Genomic DNA, 9,917 nt, shown 5'->3' with positions numbered 1-9,917 from the left:
CAAAAAGCCTCAGCCAAAGTCGCATTCGAAGCCAGAAACTGACTAAAAATCACTGCCTCCAAGATAGCCCCCGATAAGTCTCAAAAAATAGCTCCACCTCCCCCCATTTGGGAAAAATGAAAAAAGGAGGCATCCACATTATATTTAACAATACTTAGAGGCGGAGGCATCCAGCGAGACAAGGCAAAAGAAGGCAAGGAAGGAAAGGCAACGTCAATCTGTCCCCTTGGCAAATACGACTTTGATAAATAAAAAAATAAAAAAAAAGCCTCCTTGAACTCCCAGAAAACTGACCCCGACAACTCAACAAGCCGATGAACATCCCAAAACTCCCCAGAAAAATGAGTTTGTTGCAAGCCTTCCAAATAAAGCAGTAACAACAAGCAACAAACCCCAACACATCAGACCCCCCTCCTTCGATCCCCATTGGTGAGCCAAACTCAACCACCAATCTCTAAAGGAAGACGGGTGATCCTTTGTAAAATCAAACCGAAATGGGGATAACTTCCAAACCTGAACTGAATGATAACACTGAAAAAACAAATGTTCAATAGTTTTCACCTGTGAACCACAACATGGACACTCAATGGCAACATCAAGCCCATGATCAATTAGACGCTCACAAACGGAGAACTGCAAGATTACAACACTTCCACAAGAAATGTTGTAACTTAGGCGGCATTTTACACAACCAAATACTCTCCCATAGAAATTGACAGGAAGAAGATGAATCAGTAGCACCGGAAGAGCACATTCCACCAGTCAAAAGGCAGTACGTTAGGGTATAGGCTGACTTCACAGAAAATATACCATTGGACTCCAAGTCCCAAGCCAACCTATCCGCTTTGGAAAAAAAAAACTAAAACTGCATTTTAGAATAGCATTCACAGTGGTAGTCGGAAATAAATGGTGAAGTAAAGGCACATTCCAACCAGGAGAAGAATCATCCAACAACCCAGCCACAAACTGAGGAACCACTGAAATTGTCGGGCTTGGAAGTGAAAATGAATGACCTGGAATCCAACGATCAAACCAAATATGAATAGATTGGCCATTTCCCACTATCCATCGTGAACTGGCAGTAATAAGAGATTGCGTGGACCAAATGCTTCTCCAGCCCAGGAAGGATTAGAACCCAAAACAGCTTCCAAGAAAGAACAATTAGGAAAATATTTAGCTTTGTAAAACTTAAAAGCCATCGCTTGGTGAAGAACCTGAAAGTTCTATCTGTGCTTAGCCAACAAAACTGAATTAAATACTTCGAAATTACGAAAGCCTAAGCCCCCGTTTGATGTGTGCTCAATGTTACCACTCGCAATAGTACGAATCTTTGTAGGATAGGACTATATAGAGGGTGTTAATCCCACAGGGAGATGAATGTTCTTTGTTTTTGTGATACCCCTCGATTCTAAAGCCACGGGTGATCAAGTCCGAGCACAGATCTGAGGGATATAAACAAGCATTGAGTACGAAAATAAATAAGAATAAATAATAAGCGGAAAGAAATCTAAATAATAATCCTTAAAATACTAATTAAATAATCCTTAAATACTAATTAAATAATCCTCCAATAAAAATTTCCAAAACCTCTAATAAAATTACAACTCGGGAATCCATCTAGTGGACCCCTAATAATATCCCAATTGGAAATAAATAACTAAACTGAAAGAAAATCCAAAATTAAAACATGAAGAAGAGTCCTACGTAGTCGGAAGAGCGAGTGACTGTCTATATTCAGCACGAACAAGCTCTAAGACTGGAACTGTCGAACACCTGAAAAATAATAATGGGCCAGGCTCACGAACAAGTTCTACTCTACTACAATCCAAACAAAGACCCGATACACGTATACATCCTAGTCAACTCAACAATAGCTAAGTAATCCATATATATATATATATATATATACACACACACACACCATAAGACGCTCACTGGACAATAGGTCTGTCTCAACCTGAATAGAAGGCAACATGCAAATCGCACATAAAGTGGGCATGAGTACCTAGACCTACCAGGGCACCCAGATGTCTACTATATCTAGTTATCCATCCTAGACAATATACGCACCCTAACCATAATCCTGAGACTCAAGTTCATATCATGACTCATAACTATATATATATATATATATATATATATATATATATATATATATATATATATATATATAATCCATCCTAATCCAGAACATAAAATAAACATCCAGTATGTTATTCAACTGTTTCAGTTGACCTGACATGAATTTATATAGGATTTAACATTTTAGTTAATCTATTCCGTTATACATGAATAGGTAGGACTAAACGTTTTTAGTTAATCCGTCCCTAATATGCCACAATCACATACTGGTGCATATAATGCATATGATCCATAAATGATGCAACAATTATAATATCAACATCAAATACATTCAGAAATAAGCATAATAAAAATCAGATATATATATATATATGATCATATTATGCAACCAATAAATGATTAAAATCATACAACCTCCGTTTAAATTGCTAGAATAGTTTTAAGCAATTAAATTATCCACATAATTCAATAATTAATGAAATAAGCAAAATAAAACATCAATTAAATCTAGAACCAAGTATAATAAAATCATACAATAAACTGAATATATTATACTACTAATGCAAATTAACATTAAGCAATTAAATCATCTATTTACAATATGCGAATTATTCAAATTTCATATTGTTCAAGTCAATGGCATATTATTATAAATTATGCATCCTGAGTATTTAATATATCCATCGTAGTCATTTTCAACTCTTAAATTGACCTACACAGCCCTGAAATACCCTAAAACCAATTACAGTAGCCAAAACCCACGCACAGGTGAAGTCTCAGGAGTAGAGCCGCCTCTACTCCTGCTATCCTCGTCTTCTTCATCTCCGGTGACTTTCAGACATTCCAATCACCCCGTTAAGGTCCCTAAAGGTCACAATGAAGTCCCATACAGTTCTAAATAATTATTTTTATATATTATGCATCTTAAACACCAATTAAAACAAGTTCTCATGTAATAAAATTCCAGATTTAGCAAGAACACAAAATAATACAAAACTCAGTTTTAATCTAAGTCAAGTATGCATATAAGATCAATTTATTGTCTATTTAAACCCTAGAATTAACCTAGGCATACATAGAAATACGAAGTCTAAGGGAAGGAGTAAGAGAAGAACTTGCCTCTAAGGTTTTTGGTTCAAAACCTCAAACTCATTCTTTTCTAATTTTTCGGCAATCTTTGATGGTCGTCAAGCCTCCTACTGCTCTGGCTCTAATCCACAAGCAGACCATCTTCCTTCCTCCTTGGTCCAGCCCTTTCTTGGCCGAAACTCTCTCTCTTCTCTCTCACAGTTTCTCCCTCTTTGTATCTTTCTATTCTCACGTCCCTCTCTCTGCTATTATAAGGGTTTACAAACCCTATTGCAGACCATCTTATATATATTTATAGGTTAAACATAATCCAACCCTAGTCCTAATTGCAATCCAAGTCTAACAACGAGGGAATGAAAATAAAATAAAATAAAAGGAAAATAACACATAATACATATATATAATATATAGTATGTGACTACATAAATAGATATTTATAAAATATAATTTATATTTATATATATGCATCTTACCATCCTAGTATAATAATAATTACTCATTATTAAATAAATTCATATATATATATATATATATATATATATATACATCCCTCCATGGGTCAATGTCCGTACCCATTAGAAATCTTATCCAAGTACTCCATACGACCCATTAGTGTGGTCCATTACTACTATCCACAGCCCAACTCCTTTATATAAAAATAAAACAGTTAAATCTTAACAATTAAGCTATACATAATACACATCAGCATATACAAATAATTCAATTAAAGAATTTAAATTCAAATAAGCCAATAAATTACATTTAACCACTTAATTAAATTAAACACATAAACAAATCATCAATTAATCAATAAAATAAATTAAAAATGCCAATAAAATAATTAAATAAATGCCGAGACTATCCTTTTAAAATTAGGGGTATTACATTCTGCCCCCCTAACAAAAGGAATTCCGTCCTCGAAATTCGCCCTTACCTTCTTCCATTGTTTCTGGAAACTGTGAGCGAATGATATCCTTTCGTTCCTATGTAAACTCAGCCTCATTACGATGACTCCACTAGACATGTACTAATGGTATGACTTTATGGCGAAGAATTTGATCCTGACAATCTACAATCGGACACGGTGGCTCCGCATATGTTGCATCTGGCTTTAACTCAATCTTACCAACATTGATATGCTGATAACGATCCATATCTCGCAGAAATTTCCGTAACATGGAAACATGAAACACATTATGGACACGATCCAAATTGTCTGGAAGTGTTAAGCGATAAGTTACCGCTCCAATTCGATCTGTAATCATAAAAGGACCGATAAAACGTGGTGACAACTTCCCTTTCTTCCCAAAGCTTTCATAGGAGACACTTTAAGTAAAACCTGATCTCCCACCTAAAATTCCAAAGTACGAGTATGACGATCTGCATAACTCTTCTGCCTACTCTGGGTAGTGCGCATGCGATCCCTAATAAGAGTAATCTTTTTCGAGGTATCCTTAATGAATTCAGAACCCAAAAGTCTACTTTCTCCAACCTCCATCCAACAAATAGGAGATCTACACGGTCGGCCATATAATGCGTCAAATGGTGCCATGCCAATAGTCTTCTGAAAATTATTATTATATGCAAACTCCACAAGTGGCAAATAGTCCTCCCAATGACCCTTAAAGTTAAGGACACAAGAATGGAGCATATCCTCCACAAAATCCATAGAAATACTCTCCCATTTCCACTCCGATATAGGTAGTGGCTGTAGAGATCCTAGTGGCCTCTAATGATCAATCTTGACCATCTGACAAGTATTACACTAAGAGACAAAATAGCAATGTCTTCCTTTATACCTGCCCACCAAAACTGCCATTTCATATCTTGATACATTTTGTCTCCTCCTAGATGAATAGAAAACTCAGAATAATGAGTCTCAGTCATCACATCTTTCCTTAAATCGTCAGCAGAAGGTACTATTATACACCCTTTATACCTCAAACCTCCATCAGTCCCAATATAGTAAAATGGAACCTCCCTAGAAGCTATTTCTGCAACTTTGTCAATGCACTACTGATCCGTGAGTTGTGCCTTCAGGAACTTATGAATGATAATATGAATGACAAAAAGTGTAACTACCATGCAAACCATAAAAACATCAGACAACTCATCAACGTTCTTCAAAACATCCCACTCAGAGGCGAATAATGCAGAAAAACTAGCATAGAGTCGACGACTGAGTGCATCTGCCACCACATTCGTTTTCCCTTGATGGTACTGTATAGAGAAATGATAGTCTTTCACAAACTCTAACCATTTGCGCTGTTTAATATTCAACTCCCGCTGAGTGAACAAATACTGAGACTCTTGTGATCACTAAATAATCTGAAGAACTCTGCCAACGGATAATGCCTCCAAATGCGTAAGGCAAAGACCACAGCTACCACCTTCAAATCATGTGTTAGATAATTAAGCTCATGAGGCTTAAGTTTATGAGATCCATACGAAATTAGTCGTTCTTCCTGCATCAAAACACACCCAAGACCTTGCAAAGAAGCATTTGTGTAGACTAGATATTCTATCCCGCTCTGTGGAATAGAGAGAGCCGATGTAGAAGTCAACTTATTCTTTAGCTCATGAAAAGCTTTCTGACAGTGTTCATCCCACACGAACCGTACACCCTTTTTAGTCAAATGAGTGAGTGGTCCCGCTATTTTCAAAAACCCTTAAATGAACCTATGATAGTATCTTGCCAATCCGAGGAAATTCTGAATCTCTATAGGTGATGTAGGTTGTCCCCACTCTATCATTGCTGAAACCATGGCTGGATCTACAGTTATCTCCCTTTCTGACACTACATGACCCAGAAACTTCACTTCTCGCTGCCAAAATTCACACTTCTCGAATTTGGCATATAACTGGTGTTCACGAAGCGTCTGTAATACTATGCAAAGATGTCTAGCATGATCGTCCTCTATTTTTGAATAGTTTAAAATATCATTAATGAAGACGATGACAAACTGATCTAAGTAAGTCCTGAAAACTCTATTCATTAAATCCATGAAGATTGCTGGTGCATTAGTTAATCCGAAAGGCATGACAAGAAACTCATAAGAACCATATCTAGTGAGAAACGCTATCTTAAGAACATCTTGCTCCCTAACCCAAAGTTAATGATATCCAGAACGTAAATCAATCTTAGAAAAATAAGTAGCTCCCTCCAACTGATCGAAAAGATCATCAATTCTAGGTAAAGGATACTTGTTACGAATATTAACCTTGTTCAACCCCCTGTAATCTATATACAAGCGAAGTGAACCATCCTTCTTCTTTATAAACAAAACCGGTGCTCCCCAAGGTGAAGTACTCTTACGAATAAAACCTTAACTGACCAATTGCTGAATCTGATCCCTCAGCTCTCGCATCTCTACTAGTGCCATCCTGTATGGTGCCCTAGCAATAGGCGTAGTGCTTGGTGCTAAGTCAATAATAAAGTCTATCTCTCGACTCGGTGGTAACCCTAGAATCTCTTTAAAAATATCCAAGAATTCCTGTATAACTAGTATGCTATCTAGTGACACAGTAATCTCTTCCTCAGTCTCCTCCTCCACATAGAACAAATAGGTACTAGATACCCCGTTAGAACGTGGCATAGCGACGACGTACATATCTTGACTAGGTATCATAAAAACAATAAACCTATCATAACAATTAACTTGGGCATGGTAGGGAGATAACCAGTCCATCCCGAGTAACACATCATAAGAATGCATGTCCAGGATCAATAGATTGGCTAGAAATCTAAGTCTACCAATATCTAGTGTCACAGGCTCATCACTCTCATGAAAAATGGCAGTGTCGCCTATCAGTGTAGAAATATCATGTGGTCGATCACATACTTGTTTCACCAACTAAACTATAAAAACTATAATTTCTGAATACTTCGTGGAGCAAAACACAGATAGTATGCAAAATACTTCGAAATTTACTCATATTTAGAATATCGCTCTTTCTTGGGAATTCTTCCTTTGAAATCAAACTTACAATATTCATTTACATAAGTTCTTTTATATACTCATTGGTAATCGTCTCGTACCCACACAACGTAGTTATAAGCAAAAATTTGTTTACCTACCTAAATACCAATCACTCCACTGTGATATTCCTTTATTATCGCATCTTATACTTTCCAATATAGTTTAATAAAACCATTTATGTAAATATCACTAAAAATGCTATCATGAAACACAATAGAGATACCAAAACCACCAGTTCACTTTATTAAGAGCTTTATTAAACCATAAACTTCCAAAAGAATAATCGTCATATATTATTTAAAATAATACTAGTGTGCATGATTTAAACAGGACTACACTTCTAATAATACCTCCACTACTACTAGTAATAAAAATTACTCTTAAAAGAGCCTTCCTCCTTGTGATTCGGTACCCTCCTGCTTGGACGGCCCGATATGTCCTCGTTTAGGACACTGCTTGGACGTATGACCAAACTCTCCACAAGTATAGCAACTACCCTGGAAAGTACCAAATTTCTTCCTCTAATGGTTAGCCTATGGCTGACCATGTCCTACATGTAGTCCCCTATTCTGCTGTCTCTGAGCTAACCCAGGGCATTGTTTGGTTATATGCCCATAATCTCTGCAGGTAAAACAATGACCTTTAAACATATTCTGTACCACTGGTACTACTTCTAGTGTCTGCTAAATGTGTGGCTAATTCTAAAGTGCAGTTGCTACGCCTGCTGCTATAGCCTGAGCAATGATGTAAACTAACTGAAGAGAATACTCTGGATTCCTGCCCTGATTGTAGCCTCGATCCTAAGACTCATGAGTCTGCTGAACTTCCTCATGCTCTATATGCAACTAACCATATTCCTCTTGCTCCTCTTAAAACCTAGGCAGTTGTTGCTTTTCCACAACTTGCTGACGTTGTAGGAGATATTGCTACCTACGTGCCGCTTTCCTTTACCGCCTATTTCCTTGCATGTTCTGTTATCTTCTAGTGTTAACTATTCTATTAACACAGAAAGATAGAAATCAATACGATCTAAGCGGACCGCAAAAGAATACAATGAATCCTAAACTTAGGCTCTAAACAAAAGAAGACGCTACTCGGAAGTCTTATAAAGAAAGAATAGTAGAGACACTTGAATCTGGAGTGCTCTGATACCAACTATGATACCCCTCGATTCTAGAGCCACAGGTGATCAAGTTCGAGCACAGATCCGAGAGATACCAAACAATTAAGTATATAAACAAGCATTAGGTACGAAAATAAATAAGAATAAACAATAAGCGGAAAGAAATCTAAATAATAATCCTTGAAATACTAATTAAATAATCCTTGAAATACTAATTAAATAATCCTCCAATAAAAATTTCCAAAACCTCCAATAAAATTACAACTCGAGAATCCATCTAGTGGACCCCTAATAATATCCCAATTGGAAATAAATAACTGAACTGAAAGAAAATCCAAAACTAAAACATGAAGAAGACTCCTACGTAGTCGAAAGAGTGAATGACTGTCTCTTTTCAGCACGAACAAGCTCTAAGACTAGAACTGTCGAATACCTGAAAAATAATAGTGGGTCAGGCCCACGAACAAGTTCTGCTCTACTACAATCCAAACAGAGACCCGATACACATATATATCCTAGTCAACTCAACAATAGCGAAATAGTCCATATATATATATACACATACTATAGGACGCTCACTGGACTATAGGTCTGTCTTAACCTGAATAGAAGGCAACAAGCAAATTGCACATAAAGTAGGCATGAGTACCTAGACCTAGCAGGGCACCCAGAGGTCTACTAAATCCAATTATCCATCCTAGGCAATATACGCACCCTAACCATGATCCTGAGACTCAAGCTCATATCATGGCTCATAACTATATATATATATATAAAATCCATCCTAATCCAGAACATAAAATAAACATCCATTATGTCATTCAACTGTTTCAGTTGACCTAACATGAATATATGTAGGAATTAACATTTTAGTTAATCCATTCCGTTATACATGAATAGGTGGGAATTAATATTTTTAGTTAATCCGTCCCAAATATGCCACTATCCCATATTGGTACATATAATGGATATGATCCATAAATGATGCAACAATTATAATATCAACATCAAATACATCCAGAAATAAGTATAATAAAAATCAGATATATACATGATCATATTATGCAGCCAATATATGATTAAAATCATATAACCTCCGTTTAAATTGCTAGAATAGTATTAAGCAATTAAATTTTCCATACAATCCAATAATTGATGAAATAAGCAAAATAAAACAGTAATTAAATCCAGAACCAAGCATAATAAAATCAGACAATAAACTGAATATATTATACTACTAATGCACGATAAAAATCATACAACATCCATTTAACTTGCTAAATTAACATTAAGCAATTAAATCATCTTTTTACAATATGCAAATTATTCAAATTTCATATTGTTCAAGACCATGGCATATTATTATAAATTATGCATCCTGAGTATTTAACATGTCCATCATAGTCATTTTCAACTCTTAAATTGACCTACACAGCCCTGAAATACCCCAAAACCAAATACAGTAGCCAAAACCCACGCACAGGTGATGTCTCAAGAGTAGAGTGACCTCTACTCCTGCTATCCTCCTTCTTCTTCGTCTTCTGCGATTTTCGGACATTCCGATCGCTCCGTTAAGGTCCCTAAAGGTCCCAATGAAGTCTCATACAGTTCAAAATAATTATTTGAATATATTATGCATCTTA

Source organism: Cornus florida, unplaced genomic scaffold (assembly GCF_030987335.1).
Source record: "Cornus florida cultivar Cherokee Brave unplaced genomic scaffold, ASM3098733v1 CherokeeBrave_3.0.0_Hap2_Chr09, whole genome shotgun sequence".
NCBI lineage: Eukaryota > Viridiplantae > Streptophyta > Magnoliopsida > Cornales > Cornaceae > Cornus > Cornus florida.
This window is presented reverse-complemented; position numbering follows the sequence as displayed.